Source organism: Carassius carassius, chromosome 18, assembly GCF_963082965.1.
Source record: "Carassius carassius chromosome 18, fCarCar2.1, whole genome shotgun sequence".
Lineage (NCBI taxonomy): Eukaryota > Metazoa > Chordata > Actinopteri > Cypriniformes > Cyprinidae > Carassius > Carassius carassius.
In genome coordinates this window covers 22,119,837-22,138,878 of record NC_081772.1, presented here as the reverse complement: position 1 = coordinate 22,138,878, position 19,042 = coordinate 22,119,837, and the positions used below count along the sequence as shown (strand labels likewise).

At 36.4% G+C, this 19,042-nt stretch overlaps 1 long non-coding RNA gene across 2 annotated transcripts; it reads right to left on the bottom strand.

The window, feature by feature from the left end:
- Positions 1-4,990: 4,990 nt before the first annotated feature.
- LOC132092666 (uncharacterized) lies at positions 4,991-11,176 on the bottom strand. 2 transcript variants are annotated; one of them, XR_009422241.1, is made up of 3 exons: positions 10,638-11,176; positions 9,507-9,656; positions 4,991-5,127 (listed from the first exon to the last, which is right to left on the bottom strand). It is a non-coding gene; the product is annotated as an uncharacterized LOC132092666 (long non-coding RNA). The 2 variants fall into 2 exon arrangements; XR_009422242.1 differs by lacking the exon at positions 4,991-5,127 and adding an exon at positions 5,926-6,034.
- Positions 11,177-19,042: the final 7,866 nt, after the last annotated feature.

Below are 19,042 nucleotides of genomic sequence, written 5' to 3'. Positions count from 1 at the left end.
GCGCTGTAAAGTGCGTCAATGCATTCAGAACCCCGAGGGGGCTCATATAGCTTTCCCCGTTAACAGTCCGTTGTTGAACACAAATTAATTGCAACAAAACACTCCGTAGAGACAAAACAGCAGCGGGGCGCGAAGGACGGGACCCGTGCAGATACCCGGCATCAATACGTGCTTCACCGTCCTGACGTACATAAACAAATCATATTTAATTACAAAGCACTATTAAACATACACGCAATGCCGGCTCACATACATACCTATCAGGGATCTGCACATCTATAGGCAATATACACCGATCGTATCGTTAAAACAGCTACACGAAGCCTACAATACAGCAGCCCTTTAAACTCAGGTCATACAAATGTTTAAAAAGGAAACGGATTCAACCTACCAGCAGCACAACGCGACCCGGTTCCGTTGCAGGAAAAGGCCGGATTCATGACAGGAGAAACACTGTCCAATAGCCAAGACTGCCCCACGAACACGAGAGGACCCACAGCGGAAGTGCGCCTCTAACAACAACACCGTAGTGTCACGAGCGCTCACCCTCTGCCCATATAGCACGCAGCTACGTCCTGATTGGTCCAAAGGGGTGTGATGACACCATTACAACAAATCAACCTGCTACAATCTGATAGAAAACAAGAGGAAAATAGCAGTGCAAGGTTTATTAATTCCTTTTTGAGAGAGTCCTCTTTATAGCTAGGCTAGATGAGGATGGTGCTTCACTAATGTGAGCTGGCAGATATGAGATGTGCGGACACGCGCACTCACACTTATACACACGAGTATGCTTGCAGCCCCTTGACAGTACGGTTTATTGATTGAGACAAATGCATTCTGTAGTTGAAGAACTCACCCACAAATAAAAAGCGAATTCAAGACTTTCGAAGAATTGTTTGCTCAAGACAATTTCGCAGCAAGCTGATTGTCAGCGCAGCATTTGTTTTCCTACCTGTTGTAACAAACTGTTGGATGCTGACAGGTATTGATGCTCCCCTGCAGAAGGAGTGAAAGTGGGTGGGCAGTGTGCTGTGATTTCGGCTATGCAGAGTTCAAACTAACACAATGTGTGGTAGTTTTATGAGAAGGAATTATTTGATGTTCTGACAACAACAAAATGGTGATCCACAGTTCAGTCTGGCTTACAGAAATTACTAACCTTGAATGATAAATGGCGGGTACAATGGTGTTTTGTGTATTCAGAGTTGTTCACAGTAGGATTCTCATGCTAAACATGGCCAAAGTTTTAAAAAATAATTTAGAAGAATGACTGAGAATTACTGTGCCAAAAATCTTACTTCCGGGATGGTACAGGTTTTGGCTTTTTTTTTTTTTTCTCGATCGTGGATCTAATGATGTAGACAAGAACGGAAGTCCTTATATGAGAATTTCTCCCGGAAAAGCGCACCCGCGCACACACATTGACCAGAGGAGAGCGAGACCGCGCACATCAACGTGCTTCAGAATCGTCTGCAGCAGCGCTGCATAGGATTTGTTCGAGAATGCCTCAAAATAAGTGCATTTTTGGATGTGAGGGAAAGTTTACCATGTTCAGCTTCCCCAAGAACCCAGCGTTACAAGAACAGTGGATGCAGTTTGTTTTTCTGCGGCAGCAAGAGTGTATCAAGTGCGTTTGTGTGTTCTGGTCATTTGAGTGACGAATGTTTTAGAAACAAGGCCCAGGTCGACGCTGGATTTGCATATCGTTTGCTATTAAAACATGGAGCCGTCCCTTTGATAAAAAACCCCTTTCATGTAAGTACAATTGCATCAGATTTCTGTATTTTGTTGGAAATCAGCACATAAGGGATTGAGAAGTAATGTTAATGGAAACAACACGAAACATCAGTATTAAAGCTCCGCTCACGGCACGCCTCCAGGAGCTCTGCTTTTTCCGGAAAGAATCGGAGAGCTGTATTTTTCTTTTATAAATATGATAAAACTGAAGACTTTTTGGATATATGAAGGATGCAGTACTACTCTATAGGTACTCAAGATTAACATGAGATCAGTGTTCGAATTGAGTCAAAGCTCTTGGGGGGTCCCCCAACCCCCCCCCCAAAAAAACAACTAATAATATACATATTTGTATTTATTTATTTCATATAATAATATAATTTACTTTACTTTACTTGTGAATTTAATTTACTTTGTGTGTTTCATAACATGTTTTTGCAGCTGAGCATTTACTATGTAAAATTAAATAAAAATCTATGAAATAACAAGATGGCTCTTCTCTTCTTTCCCTTGTCCATATCTGAGAAAATAATGTAAGATGTAAGTTGTAATATTATATTTGTTGTCGTAAGTGTGAATATATTTAAGAAAGCACTCCATGTTATTCATGCTACTTATTAAGGTTATTAATGGTGATATAATTTGAACAGTGCACATGTAGGCATTTTATTTCATTAAAAAAACTAATTTATCTTGAATGTAGTTACATAACCCTTTCATATTTTCAAGCAGAAGTTGTCATAGTTGGGTAAACTTCTATAGTGGTGAATGAGAGTATATGTTTAAATATATGTTTTGTCACAATAGTGTTTCTACAAGAGGGAAAAAATAGAAATAATTTGATACGATTACGATGCTGATGACCATTAATCAATTTTGATCTCTTGATTCACTATCAATTCACATGAATAGGCCTACTGTACTTACTTTTCTTGGGTTAAACTCAGTATTTTCTTGCATTAATTAATATTCACTTGTGTGTGCTTATACGAGTATCTTTTTCAAATGTATAATCTAGTGTTTGATCATGTCTAAATATTTATTTAAATGCAAAACCTAAAAATAAGTAAGCAGTTATGACCTGCAATACTCTTTTGAGCAACTAGAGTATGTATATTTATTAGAGTGGGTAAACAATGGCATTGCAAATGGAAATTATTATTTTTCTGGCCACAAAATGACTTTAATTTGCCTCTTTGCATTGAATTTAAAATCCTTTTCTCCACTTAACCTTAAATACTACACTAATTGTATTAGGCTATACATAATGGAAAATAGGATACAATTCATAACAAAAACGGTTGATCTGCATGTTTGTCTTCGGCGTAATAATCAATGCATGTGTGTCTCACGCACAATTCGTGAGAGTTAGCAACCCTGCTTTATCATCGTTGACACAAAAAAAGCCTTCACCTGATGAACATTTTCATCAGTAATAATGTCCTTAATTAAATTAACACTGTTTTTGAGCAGTTAAGGTTACTAGATTTAAAATGATTTGTTTAATTCAGAATGGGTGCAATGCTAGCTCCAAACAAGATTCTATTTTTCTCAGAATTACGTTAGATGGCTAATTACAACTAACAAGCCGATAGTGAGCTAGCATCATAAGATAAAAAAAAACAACTATTGACAGACCAAGATTATAAGTGACTCTCTGATTCTAAGATAAACACTTATTCAGTAGCAATAAATTAGGTGTACCAAACAATCATAAAACAAAGAAATATTATCTTACCGTTATCGTGAGGTAAAATAATGACGAAGGATCACTCTGTCAGCCAATCACACAGCGACGTCGCGCCCGCAGTCTGTAAATTCCTTCAGAAAACAGCGTGTGGCGCACTTGAGCGTATTTTCAGATGCACATCTAATTTGAAGTAGCTTTTTATGGGAGCGGCACTTTTTACAGTCTATGGAGCGGCAGCGCAATACTTTGGTAAAAAATAGATAGATAGGGCTATGTCAAATATTGTTTCTATTTTAGTTTTAATGAAAAACCAGGGGACCCCCCCAAGGTCATTTTTTTGGGCCTTATGGGGGGTCCCTTGATGCTTATGGGGGGTCCCGGACCCCCCCAGCCCCCCCTCAATTCGAACACTGCATGAGATTATGTGAAACTATGTTATGTACCCTTTAAATAAAATCAGGTCTTCTTTCAGATCTGTGTCATTCAACTTAACTTTTAACATTACAAAAATACAGAAGAGAAAGAGTGAGAGTGGCTATTTACCTCAGAAGTAGCCAATCGCGCATTCTCGCATCTGCAGCGCTTATTTTGATCTTTTTTTTTTTCTAATGTTGATCTAATGTTATTTCTTTCCTATTCTTGAACAAAATCAATGCTTAACATTGATTCAGTATTACTTTTGATGAAAAAAAAAAAAAATCAATCCCACACACAACATCAAAAATGCCGCAGTGACAAAGTAGCTTATATTTAACATTAAACTCTTATTAACAGATTGAATAAGACATACCCGCATTGTAACAAATAAATAACAGTTTTTTTCCCCCTTACTTTAAACAAATTTGTGGCTCGTTGATAATTATTATCAATAAATTCACTTATATTAAACTTTGAACTTTTATTAACAGTATGAATATATATGAAAATTTTTGACCCACACTGTAACACAAATAAATAAACAATCTTTGGATTGCCCCTTTCTTTAAAATGATCGTAGTTTGTGGTTCATTATTAGCCTATTAATTAAAACACATAAGCCATAAAATTTTACAGTGGGATCACTGCTGCATTAATATTGTCAAATCCTAGAGGCACTGAAAAGCAGCATTCAAGTAAGAAATGTCTTTTTATTAAAGCTACAGAAGTTTAGCTTTAAGAAGAAGCGGGTGATTTTCTGATTATTTTTATTGTTTGGCTCATATTAACAGCGTAGGCAGCAGTATTGCACTGTTAAAAATTTATTGTAATTTTACAGGAAATTCCTGGCAACTAATTGCCGTTAATTTAAAGCAAGTAATATAGAGGTAATATATTTTTTTTAATACAATAAAGTCCTGTATTTATACAGCAGTGCTACTGTGATTTAAGTAGCATTATTACAGTAAAATGCTGTATTATTACAGTAAAAAACTTATTTTATCTTTTTTTTTTTCATACAAACAAAATTACAGTTTCACTGAAGAATCTAGCTCACTTCTAGACGTCCAGACAGTCTATCATCAGGGGGAACATGGTAATAAATTACAAAAGGTCCCAACCAGTCTTGAACTGGGGAAGCTGTGGGGTGTGGGTGGGCATTAATACTAGCCCATCAACTCAAAGTCCAGGAGTCTTCTTAATAGGGTGCAGACAGGTGCGTTGAGCCCATGTCTCTTCTCTGCTTTGCTGACATCTTGGAGTTGATTCCACAAAAAGCTCTGAAAACAGAGAGAGTGAAAACAAGTTTTCATATCAGTTAATGATAAATACTGTGTAAAAAAAAAACAAAGTAAACTATTCCTACTTGCTTGTACAAAAAAAAAATGACGTTGATGTATTTATTTAACATCAACACATTTAACAACATAACATTTAGAATTACATTGGCTTTTACATTGTTTTTCTTAAATATATAATGTCACTGTATGCACTGTAAATTGAATGTCGCTTTGGACAAAAGTGTCTGCAAAATGGGTCACATGACGTTGCTTAAAAGAACATTATTTTGTGTATTTGGTGTAATGAAATGTTTAAGTGGTTTAAGGTAAAAAAAAAACACATTATTGTTTCTCCTCTACAGGTACTCCTCTCCTCGCCTTCTGAAACGTGTTGATTTTTACAAAGCTCATCGTTCTGAAAAGCGAAGTGTGCTCTGATTGACCAGCTATCCAATCTATCTATCATGTGACTGAAATGTTATGCCTCTTAACATACTGTGCCCTGTCTGGCCGAAGCGACGAGACATAAACATTTAATTATAATGTTTATTTCATTATAATGTCAAAACCCATTATAAATGTGATATAAACATGATTTCTAGTCGTTTTCTCTTTTGGAAGGCCAAAAAAAGTAGTTTCCCTATTTAAAGAAACAGCGTTTAAGAGTGACGCTTCAATTCAAATGAACGCACAAACACATGAGAGCGATTTCAAAAGCATAAGGAGCTGTCTGTTCTGCTCTCTTTAGCTCTCATGAACTTCACACAACGATTGGCCTGCACAGTGCAAACAGCCAAAACCTGGATATTTTAGGCAATATTAAAATCCTGGCAGGGATGTGTCCCGTATGAACGGCGCATATGGCCACCCTATACAGATCTTCTTCATTCACCAAGAGCTTGTAACACTCCAAAGAGAAAGGAAAAATTAAAATCACATCTAATGACTTTAACCCCCAAAATTGACTTAATGAAAATTGTAATGTCAAACTGCTGTCTGTCAGACTTTTCTGTGTTTACACTGTAAAAAATTGCTGTAGTTTCTACAGCAAAATTTTACAGACTTTTTCTGTATAAACATTTTACAAGATGCAGCTGTAATTCGCAATGCATTATGGGTCAAATAAGGTTTTAGAGTTGTTAACAGTATATTTCCACGTCAACTGTAATTCATTTACAAGAAGCAGGTGTTGTCACTGTAGTTCCTGCTTTTTACACTAACTTACTGTAGTGTGGCATTATGGGATTGCGCGCGCATCATTCAAATCAGAAACCCGACTGGAGCAGCGTGAGAACGACTGAAGATAAGAGGCTTTATTCATAATTCCTGGTAAGTTCACTTAAATATACTAGAGAAACATATCCTTCTTATATTTATTTGAGTATATACTTATAATGTATAAGCGATGTCATGTCACAATAGCCTCCTATCCTGACATTTAGACAAGTGGTCTTGGTAACTTCTGTGCAGTTAACTGGGAATTGCTATCATAGCATAGTTAGGCCAAATTTTCTATTTTTGGAAGTTACATTTTCATATTGAGAGCATTTAAAGTAGTGTTTACCTAACTTTTATCATAAAGCTCAATGCGAACGATTGTCATAGTAACTACTATCTGTCGAAATAACTGACGAACAGCAAAATATGTGAAATTTCATTTGTTTATATGTGTTCATTTTTTTAATATGTATTCAACTGTCCCATATTGACGTGATGCCTTACTTTAATAAGTGAAAGACATCTTTATATGCCCGACTGAACAAGTTAGCCTGATAAAAATAAAAATAAAAAAGACTGAGGAAGCATCGAAACGCGAGACTGATTCTGATTATATTAACGTTTCATTCAACATCAAAACAAGCTTAACGGCACACATAAACTCACGGAAAATACATGAGGTAAATGTTCAACTGTTGAGTTTATTCATAACATATGGCATAAGAAGCATCACAAGTGAGCTGTTTTCGTGAGTATCACGATTGCAAATACATAGTTCAATAAACAATTAGTTAACAAGTCACTTACTTCTTTTAGACACAATATTAACTGTTGTTCTATTTCACTAACCAAAATAGTTCCAAACAACGATCAAAGCAAAACTATTTTGCTCATTTTGAATGAGAACCGGGAGGCTTGCGTCTATCCCACTGACAGCCAAACAATGAACAATTTCTAAGCCCAGAAAAGTATGAAAAGCATCGTCAGAATAGTCCATCTGCCATCAGTGGTTCAACTGTAATTTTACGAAGCTACGAGAATATTTTTGTATGCAAAGTAAATAAAAAGAACAACTTTATTCAACAAAGCTGGTATTTTTGTTTTCATTCAAATCAAAGCGTTAATAAACATAGAAAGCCTGTCCATGTGACCCAGCTGACACAGTTCAACAGATACTCGCCAAAATGGCGCTACACTGATGCGTAGAGGAGACGAATTGTTGAAGAAATCGTTATTTTTGTTTTCTTTTCATACAAAAAGCATTGTCGTCGCTTAATAACGTTACGGTTGAACCACTGATGGACTATTCTGAAGATGTCTTTCATACTTTTCTGGGCCTTGACAGTTGTATTTACTTGGCAGTCAGTGGGACAGCCACAATCCTCCCAGTTGCATCCAAAATATCTTAAATTGTGTTTCCGAAGACGAATGAAGCTTTTACGGGTTTGGAACGACATGGAGGTAAGTGATTAATGGCAAGATTTTAATTTTGGGGTGGAGTAACATTTTAAGTACTGGTAAATGCTGATTGTATTGTATACGTGGCATTTTGACATTTATTTTATTGAGCTAGTTTCATTCAATACTTAACTTTATCCTGATGCTTTTGCTTGTTTTTATGTGCAGATGTTTTCTTGGAAACACAACACTCACTGGATACAAGACGGACACATGGATGCAAAACAAGTGGAAAAGTCTCAGAGAAGAGGGACAACCCTCATGTGTGCTCATCTCAGAAAGTTGATGGACAGTATGTATTTATTAAATTGTCTTTTGCAGGAATATTCTTAATTTAATAGAACATAAGCTCAAACAACAGAATTTGTGATTTAATGTTAATTCCAGCATTTTATTTTAATCATTTTCTTTAAAACATTTTTTTTTTTTTTTTTTACAAAAATTATACAAATTCTGTTGATTGACCTTCATTTTTATAGAAAGTTAATGTTCTACTCTGAGCATGGCTTATTTTTTTAACTTGTATTTGTAGTTATTTGTGATGCTATGTTATTTTTATGATAAGATTTTAACTGTTGAAAGACTGACATTTTTATTTTAACAGTAAAAGCCTTGCAATGTCTTTCTGTCAGTTTTAATAAATACTTATTTGCAACATTTTAACTTCATTCATTTTTATTCATTTGTAAATGTATTAAGATAGAGCTCATGATAATGCATTTATATCAGTATTTTATAGTTTACTGTTAAAATTATTCTTTAAAGCAGTTTCATTGTTAAATTATTACAACATCATATTGTATTTAGGGGTATTTACAGGATTTTATTGGCAACTTTTGTTGCCAGTTAAATACTGTTATATAATGAAATTACAAATAAATGCTGTAAAATATATTTACAGGAATTTATTGGCAACTTTTTGCCAGGTAAATACTGTACTTTAGTGAAATTACAAAATATTGCTGTAAAATAAACTACAAATTAAATTCAATGTTACTGTAAAAATACTACAAACTACTGTATTTCACATACAGCAATTAACTGTAATTTGCTTTGCAGTAATTTCCTGTAATCCATTTTCCAGCAATTAACATCATTTTTACAGGATTTTATTGGCAACTTTTTTGCCAGTAAAATCCTGTAAATTCTACATTTTTTACAGTGTACATAAATGTCTTGCAGGGCAATACCAACTCTATGTTAGACACTTAATAGCAACAGCTTTGTCTCCATCCAGCTTTTTATTGCAAATTTTAACCTTTTGAAAAAAAAAAAAAAAAAATCCTGAATGGAAACGGTTCAAATTCACATAAAATATTCTAATGTGAATAAAACTTTTTTCATGTGGATTGACTCACTAATAAATGCAACATAAATGCACATTTGTTGCAACTCTATCAGCTGTTTTAAGTTGCCCCTTAAGTTTTGATCCCACAGCGTTTCATGACTACTCTCCTGTCCATTTCTAATTTACATAACAGAGCTGATGGAAATGCTCTCCAGTTATAGGGTTTCTTTGCCAAATTTCTACGAATGCGCTTAAAAGGTGCAAAGGAATTGGATGGAAACCTGTCTTTTGACATCAATGCATAGAGTATATCATAGAGCCTAACAATACTGAACAAAAAAGAAAGTGATTCATCGGATGTTCCATATGAGAATGATCTATTTTCTTTATAAGTGTGCAAACAGTTTAAACATACCTTTAGTGCTTGAGGCCTCTTTAGTATACTGTTAGTTAAACACATAGACAGCGAAGGTTGCTGCCACTCCATTCAGAAGGCTGTTGTGGGGCCCCATCACAGTTGTCCCTTCCAAAGACATCATCCATTTGTCTGCACTTAGTGCCTCTCCTGAAATGCATACACAATATGATAACTAAAAGAGCACTAGAAAGCTGCACTACATACATACACGCATGAGTGGCAGTATTGGCAGGATGGGCAAAAGCACCAATTTTATCAGGTGGGAGACAAAGTTATGGTATGTTTTTTCCTAATTTAGACTATAGGCATTTTATGGATGCAATAGGCTTATGTTGAATTACAGCCTTTCCTTTCTTCTTTGACACATAACCATATAACAATTATTAACAGGGTTTAAAGCAAGCAAACGTATGTTCCATCTAGCAGCCGGTGTGCAGCTGATCCTGCGGTGTGTCTACAGCTGTTCCCGCTCAGTCTTTTCCTTCTGCCTTGACCGTTCATGACCGTGGTACAGTTATGCCGCGAATCCACTGACCCCCCTCATTTCAATAAGACGAAATATGATATCAAACACCACTGCCTCCTTTCGTTTTCATTTTCATTCGTTAAACATATTAATAGCCACAGAAATGAAGTTCAGGGAAATGTGTAACGTTAGGCCTACATTATATAAAACAAAATATTATATCAAACAGTAGCCTATTGTCTCCTTTTTTCATTTTAACATATTAAAAGATTAACTGAATAAAGACCAAAGATTACCTGTTAGGTTTACCCAAAACAAATTATATTTTATGCTTAACCACTAAAGATGAATCAGAGCCAGCGGCAAATTTCAGAAGGTATTGCCGAGGTGAGGCTGCTCCCGACGGATTAATGATCACTGAGCTCCCGCTGATCTCATGGAGTTAACCGTCTCCGACATCGGCGAAACACATTTTTCAATAGGCGCAGTCTTTATAAATAAACCGCATATTTGAGTTTTAAACAACTACATTCTCGCCTGAAATAGGTAAAACACTATACCTTTCATGACACGATGACAGTAATATTTTAAAAATTATCAAAAGAAATGGTGGTTGAAATTACAATGCTGCATTGCCACTCCCGAAAGTTCAGTAACGTTACCTTTGAACAAGTACCTCGCGAGCAGGGACTTTCTGAGGGGCATTTTTTTTACCCAGAACTTTATTTAGATCATGGTAGCTGCGGTGGAAGCACACCGAGTACCAGCCCAAAGTCCATAGTTTCTGAGTAAAGTTCCTGCGGTGGAAATTTGGATAGAGTATGAAGACGCGATTTTAACTAACTTCACCCTATTCCACTGAATTATACCAAATGAAACAATCAGCACTCACTCAGATCACCAGTATTAATATATAAAGACTTATAAAACAGATTTTATGTTACATACCTGAGACATCTTCTTTCTTCCAAAAATGTAAAAATACTTCTGGTACCGTCCGTTGGCCACGTAATTTCAAAATTCAAACAGCAGCGATCCCACAATGCTATGCGGTTTCTGTAAAAAAATGCTTCTACGGTGTAGTTACAATAATATTACAGGACTGTCGGTTAATTTCCCATCATGCATTTGCATTTACAACAAAAACATGAATACAGTGCGTTGTTGTAAAATCTATTGTAAAAATGACATTAATTGCTAACAGTGTGTAACTGCTGTCCTTTAATATACTATACAGATCTAATATAAACATGCGATTTCTTTTCCAGCTGTTTACCTTAACAATACCAACTGTGTTTTTGTAACTTGTGTGTGTTGTAAACATAATGTTTTATAAAAAAGTGTATTTGACAGTTAAGAGCAATAAGACATGAAAGAGAACCTAATTTAGTACTCACTTGTTGTGTGACAGCTGCTCTCTGTGCATGGTCTTCGTACGTGTATCCTCTATCCATAATATCCTTTTCTCCATTGAAAAAGTTGTCTGAATCCGGAGAGAAATATGCATAGATCAAGCATCCTTTACAAGCCAAAACAATCCAAAACAATTCTAAACAAATATGTCAGTGGACTTTTATTTGAAAAAGTATAAGATGCATGCTGGGAATAAAAATGTTGTAGAATAGTAGCTGGTACTCCAGTTTACTTTCATTTTAATCAACTTTGTAAAAATGGTATGTTAATAATGAGAGCAGTGAATAAAAGAGTGAGAATGGGGCCCATAGGAGGATATGTTTCTGAGGCAGATCTCCTGCAAGGAAGGCAGAAAATGGGGTACAAATAGATACAAATAGCATTTTGTTCTTTCATGTACAAATTTCACCCAAGCCTACTCTGATTTAAGTATGTTGGCACATCTGATATAGACGCATTCTCGTCAGTTAGATGATTCATCATTCCCAAGGTTTTTTTTTTTGTGATTTCGTACTTTGTTACTGTATGTATAGCTATCTGGGAAACAAAATAATAATAATTTGACCGAAATTTCTGAAATCTGAGAGTAGAGGAAGTTTTAATGTATCAGATTTTTAAATATATATTAATATTACCAAGAATAATTGCTGTTTCAGTTTTTTAGACGCCTGAAATATCAGTGCCTTAACACTCATGCACTTTGCTTGATTAATTTTTAAAATTGTGAAGATGAAAGCCATCCAAACGTCTTCAAACCAGAACTCTACACATAATGCAGGCATGTGAATATTTTTGCTGCTGTTGACATCACGACCAGCTTTTCGCGAGAACAAGACCTCAAAATAATTTCAAGCTGAATGTGCAGCCAAGGGATGTGGCATTTTGCAAAATGTCATATTGACATATCACACTCTTACATTAATCTTCCTGCTTTAGCTATATGTGTCTCAATGACAAATGTTTTTATCCACATCAATCATCCTGTCCTCAGAAACTAAACCTTATACATCATAAGTTCTCAAATTATTTAAAAGCCATTCCCTAAAGTTAATAAATTCAAAGACGTCAATGAAATGATTAGAGAGAGCCGTTCTTAGTCTTAGGACATGATTTTAGCTGACGCAGTATGATGAATGTGGCTTTAAAATGGTGAACTGCTAATTGAACTCAGCAGTCCATGCCAGTGACTACTTAACATTCTTCCTCAAAGTGAACTGCTATGATCAATTAGACTCATCAGACTGTGAGAGGGGATGTCTTTGGATGACAGCAGTGGTCTTTCGGTTTGCCTGTGGTCTGCAGGAACCTTGAGAGGGCTTCCCGTGGGTATACTGTAGATGCTGTGGATTTTTTTTACTATAAATAAATAAATTAAATGAATCATCACAAACTTTTAAAAAAATAATTTGTTTAAGTATTAAATAAAAAAAAGTATTCTTGTTGTCAGAAGATATTTGTATTTATTTCTGTCTTCCTTGTAGATGCATAATAACATGCTTTCTGAACTCAACTATTGTTTTACTTGAGTTATTATTTAATCAATAATAAATGATATGCAGCAATTCATGTGAAGTCCAAACCAGTCTAGTAATTTTTATCCACTTTATCACTGTGACTAAATATTTCATTGAATTGATGGTTTATGTTCATGTTTTCATGTCTCTTGGTTCCTCCCTTGTCATGTGATTCCCTATTCCCTAATGTGCTTTGACTTGTGCTCTCTTGGTTAATAGATATGTTCGACTTCATGCGGCAGACCGATCGGTGACTGACTTGAAGTAGAGCAGGCCAGTTAGAAATTTGGTCCAATCTGAGACAGCACTGACCCCGCGTTACTTTGACGTATGGCATTAAGGTACTGCAACATCATTTCGAGATCAGTCAGCTGACTCAGACGGTGCAGCTTCTCCAGAGCAACTGCAGGAGCACTGATGACATGACAAGCTGTTCCACGATTGTCCAAACTGTGAAGTGGAGCAGGTTACCTTGTTTTGGACGTGGGGAAGGGCTTTTTTTTGCGCTATAAATCTGAGCAGCACAGGGGTTTATATATATATAGTGACATGACATTCAGCCAACTATGGTAACACATACTCGGAATTCGTGCTCTGCTTTTAACCCATCCAAAGTGCACACACACAGCAGTGAACACACACACACCATGAACACACACCCGGAGCAGTGGGCAGCCATTTATGCTGCAGCGCCCGGGGAGCAGTTGAGGGTTCAGTGCCTTGCTCAAGGGCACCTCAGTAGTGGTATTGAAGGTGGAGAGAGAACTGTATATGCACTCCCCCCATATATATATATGTGTAACTTTCACTATTTGTGCAGTGTACGCATGTCAAAAAAAATCTATTCCGATTTGAAGCTTGTGACATATAAACGCGCACATCAACCCGATCACTTTATTTAGTAAACGTAGCCAATGATGACGTCTGTTTCAGGTTTATTCTGAAACCTTCATTTCCACTAAAGCTCACAAAACTGAATTTGTGAGCAGTAAAATCTCTCTTAGTGAAGTCACAATGTTATATTGAGTCATTTTTATCAAAAACACTGATAACAGTAGACCCACTTTATGATGTTTTATTAACAAATTCAGGCGGCGCACATTCAGATAATTAACCTAATTAACACGAGGAGCACAATCAGTAATCAACCCAGTTAACAAGACAAGAGGTGTTTGTATATATATGTATATATATATATATATATATATATATATATATATATATATATATATATATATATACACACAACAGAATTAGCTCTGTTCCTTGACAGTTGTCCAGCATCCCTCACCCACCCCTTCTCTGCACCATGGCCCATGGTCTTGCCCTCTGCTTCATGGTTCAAGCCTGCCATTGCTCTATGCCCCAGACCCACCACTGTTACACAATTTGGGTTTTGAGGTTTTGTTTGGGCTTCTGATGCTACCTATAGAGGGGTGATGTGTAAAAAAGGTTTATGTTCATGTTTTTATGTCTCTTTGATCCTGCCTTGTCATGTGATTCCTTATTACCTCATGTGTTCTTGCCATGTGCTCCCTTAATTAATGTTTCATGGTGTGATTGGCTAATGTAGTTGTGTCTCGTTTCTTATTGGTTGAATTGTCTTTTGTGACCCCTTTTTGTTAAATATATATTCTAAAACATGATTAATGGCATAAAAAAGAGAGTTTCCACCAAAATCTGTATTGTATCAGGCCGGTGTTGAAAAGTAAATATTTAATATAACCAAGATGCAATATTTGCTTAGTTATTAGGTAATGTTTTCTCACTTTTTTTCCAAACTGTAACAAACACCAGTCTTCCTTCTATGCAGAATGCAATATATTCGCTCAACCAATCACAGCGCACCATTCCACACATTCTAGACAGTAATTGTGACAGTTATGATCAACAAACATGGGCTGCATGATAAATTGCATGTGATTGTAATGTGCATGTCGTCAGTAAACCAGATTCTGTGATTAATAGTACCGGTAAATATCCATCACGTGCTTCCAGATGGAGCGGCATTTAATACACAAAGCCGTAGATCACCATCAAGATACGCAATATCTCGTTCATTAGATGAATCACATTCGATTATGAACGTGATAATGCAAAGCTTGTCAGTGTTAGTGTTTTTATTAATACCATTTATGTTTTTGTTAATACAGAATATAGCACTAGTCAACTAAATGGATGCAACATGGCAAAGATGAATGCACTTTTGGAAGTTTAATGTAAGGGAAATGTTGATGTATTTTAAGTCCAGTGCGTGTATATAAGATTAGTATTGACGAAGTTCATAGGCTGTCAAAGAAAACGCGTTTGCTCAATTAAATTAAAATGAATTTAAAGCCTTTTGGAACCAAACTCTTCACATACATACATAAAGACAGACAGACGGATCTCATGTTTCATTGTCCATTGTCTAATTTGTGTAATCTTATTTTGCCTACCCTTACGAAAAACAAGTTTACTCAGGTGTGCTATTAGTATACTTCTTTTAAGCTAAAAATAGGAAAGTATGCTTTTAGTCCATTTAAGTATAAATATCCATTACGTATAGTATCCATTTAAGTATACTTGACTTATACTTACAAAAAAGTCTAAATATATTTGAGCTATTCTTATTTTCCGTGTTTTCATTTTTATATGGTAGAGGGCACTAGTACACATCTTCTGCACAGAATTTCCCCCCAAAAAATATATATATACACAAGTGAAGAAGAAAAAGGAAACAACAGATACTAACACATGTAATCTAACACAATCATCTAATATGAAACAGCATCAAAACTGTAACGTTATGGAATTAAATGTCGACCGATGAAGAGGTAATAATTACATTCAAGCTTTGGGGTGTTGATCGACTCCATCTACGTTTTGATTATCATTCGTCTTTTTTCAGCTTTTTGTTCAAAATGTGATGTCTTACCCACATTAAAGTGTTTAAAAAAATAATGCATTAAGCTAGAATAAAATGTTTTTGTTTATGGGACATAGTATACTTAAGGTATGATGCAAAGTTGACTTAAAGAAAACTTAGGAGTATACTTGCAGTACAAAACTAATAAACTAGTAGTTTACTGAGACTATGCTTCAAAGTGTACTTTAGTACTTTAGTAACTATCACTAACCTATAAGTTCACTTTTAGTATAATTGCAGTACAAACTACAAAAATAGAGGTAAACTATTTGTGTACTCAAAGTTTGCTACTGTTATACTTAAAGTATACTTTTATTTACTAGAAAGTGGGCCAATTTAGTCCCAAGGAGTATTGAAACAGTAGACTTACAAGTATACTACTAGAACACTGATATCTGTATACTTGCTACATAAAGTATTTACTTAAGTATACTTAGTCCAAGTCTATTCAATATGTTTGCACAATCATGGTTATATTATTTGTGTAGTTCCAAAAACATCTCTATTTCCTAACATTCTTAAGTGTAACACATTTTAGTTTTAATGTTAAAATCGATCAACCTTTGATACTACTAGTATCTGCTTTTTGTCACAGCTTAGTTTGTGCCATTTTTTAGATGCATTAATTTGATTTAGGGAATGTTTTGTATGTTCTTAGCATTCTTACTACATTCAAGGGAGATATTTCTGGGTTTTATACGGCTTTTTTGTGAATTTATGAGAAAATAGTAAAGTGACAGGTAGAGATGTATGTGGTATGATGGAACTGCTCCTTCAGTGTCACAACACAGTCCTGTCTGGCATAACTCAATCCTTTTTGTCTTTTAATAGTCTACGGCTTATTGTTTTGTCATTTGAGTGATTCCAATGGAACCACCATTAGATTACATCAGGTCTGTCTCGACATGCCTTCTAAGCAACAAACTGCTGCCATTTTCTCAGTTTTAAAGTCAAACCAAGCAAAGTTTATTGTCATTCTTCATGTTGCTGGCTGAAAGGCATAAAACAATGAAAAATAGGAATATCTGGAATTGTGGTGAAACATTTAGGATGTCTGTCTCTAAACAACAAAATGCACAAATGTAAACAATAAGAAAATAATAAATAATACCTGTCTCAGGTAATTTCCTATACCACTAGTGGCCCTAAATTGCATTGCAAAATTCTGCTGTAGGTTGGCAAGAAAGACAGCCGAGACAGACAGTGATGGGGTGCTGCGCAAGATGACCTGGCCTCCACAGTCACCGGACCTGAACCCAATCGAGATGGTTTAGGGGTGAGCTGGACTGCAGACTGAAGGCAAAAGGGCCAACAAGTGCTAAGCATCTCTCGGGGAACTCCTTCAAGACTGTTGGAAGACCATTTCAGGTGACTACCTCTTGAAGCTCATCAAGAGAATGCCAAGATTGTGCAAAGCAGTAATCAAAGCAAAAGGTGGCTACTTTGAAGAACCTAGAATATGACATATTTTTAGTTGTTTCACACTTTTTTGTTATGTATATAATTCCATATATAATTCCACATGTGTTAATTCATAGTTTTGATGCCTTCAGTGTGAATCTACAATTTTCATAGTCATGAAAATAAAGAACTCTTTGAATGAGAAGGTGTGTCCAAACTTTTCGTCTGTACTGTATATATATATATATATATATATATATATATATATATATATATATATATATATATATATATACAGATTTAATAAAAGCAATGAAGAATGTTATCAATTTGTGTTGACAATTGATTGACATTTGATATTAGAGTAGGTTTAGGTGGGGGTGGATATGCCATTTATATGTTGTTAGACAGAGTTATTGAGTTGTCTGTCAGTATGCTGACACACACACACACACACACAAAAAGAAACAAACAAAAAAACAAACACCTTCCAATATGGATCAATATGAAATACGATCATTTTGATGTTACCGCCTGAACACTACAATTAAAAAGTACATTGTTGTTGTGTAAACAGAGAACTTTGTCTTACATCAACAGAAAAAAAGTCATTGTAATTCATTGGAAGACTGCGTTTTGGAAGTTAACACAGGTCAAACAATTAGTATAATTGTCATTATTGTTGTTGTTATTATTATTTTAAGCAATTAGTTAATTGAATTTTTTTTTTTTTAAATATGGAACCTGAAACATAAGCATGGAATGTTAACAACACATTTAGAAAATAGATGAGGTGAATTTTTACCTTTAATGTTAACTATAAGTCCCAATTTTTTAAGGGATCACTAGATTAGAAGAAGCTAAAGCAACTTCATGCTTCAACGTCAAATCCTAGCATTATCAAGGCTTTTTCCCATGACTTATACCATTAAAGTTTAAATTTAAGCTCCGAGGATCTCGCCCCTTCTGCTCAGAAGCCCAGCAGACGAGCTGACATCGAGAAGGAGCCGGGGCGAATGCTCGTGTTGGCCGCGATGAGTCTCGGCCGCGAGTGGTTTGCACCAGCGCCCCCCCTCTCGTTCCCGGCTGGATGGTATTTCCCTTTTGGATGAGCGTTCTTCTCAAAGCCCGCCTCATTTCTTCCTGAGCTTCACGAAGAGGTGGCGAAGGCTTGGAACGCTCCATATTCAGCACGAACTCGTTCGTCTGTCTCACTAGCATTCTCCACACTGATGATGCTAAAAACAGGAACTACCACTCACTTCCGCCGGTGGAAAAGGCGATAGCGACGCACCTTTGTCCGCCCTCTGCTGGACGGCGGCAAAAGCGGTGTTGCCATCTAAAGCCTGCTGTGTGACGCTGCGTCGGCACTACTAACGATGGCTGCTTCATCGAAGCGCAGGTGTACGAGTTCCGCTGTGGCCGAGCTCTCACCCAAGCGCGCCGCTGTTTCAGTTCCAGGAATTGTGACTGTCTCAGCGTTTTCTGCAATGCGCAAGCCTGCACAGTTGCCCGCTTGCCTGCACACAAAAGCCGTTATCACAACAGCTTCAGCAACGCAGCTCGAGACCCCCGTTCTCGCTCTACCGGCCGTCGCCCCGCGCCGCGGGGACCGCGGCAGAGGATTACGGTAAGGCCGGGAGCCCCGAAGCCATCCTAGGAAAGCCATCTATGCATGCTGCATGACGCTGCGTCGGCACTACACACGATGGCTGCTTCATCGAAGCGCTGGTGTACGAGTACCGCTGTGGCCGGGCTCTCACCTAAGCGCGCCGCTGTTTCAGTTCCAGAGATTGTGACTGTTTCAGCGTTTTTTGCAATGCGCAAGCCT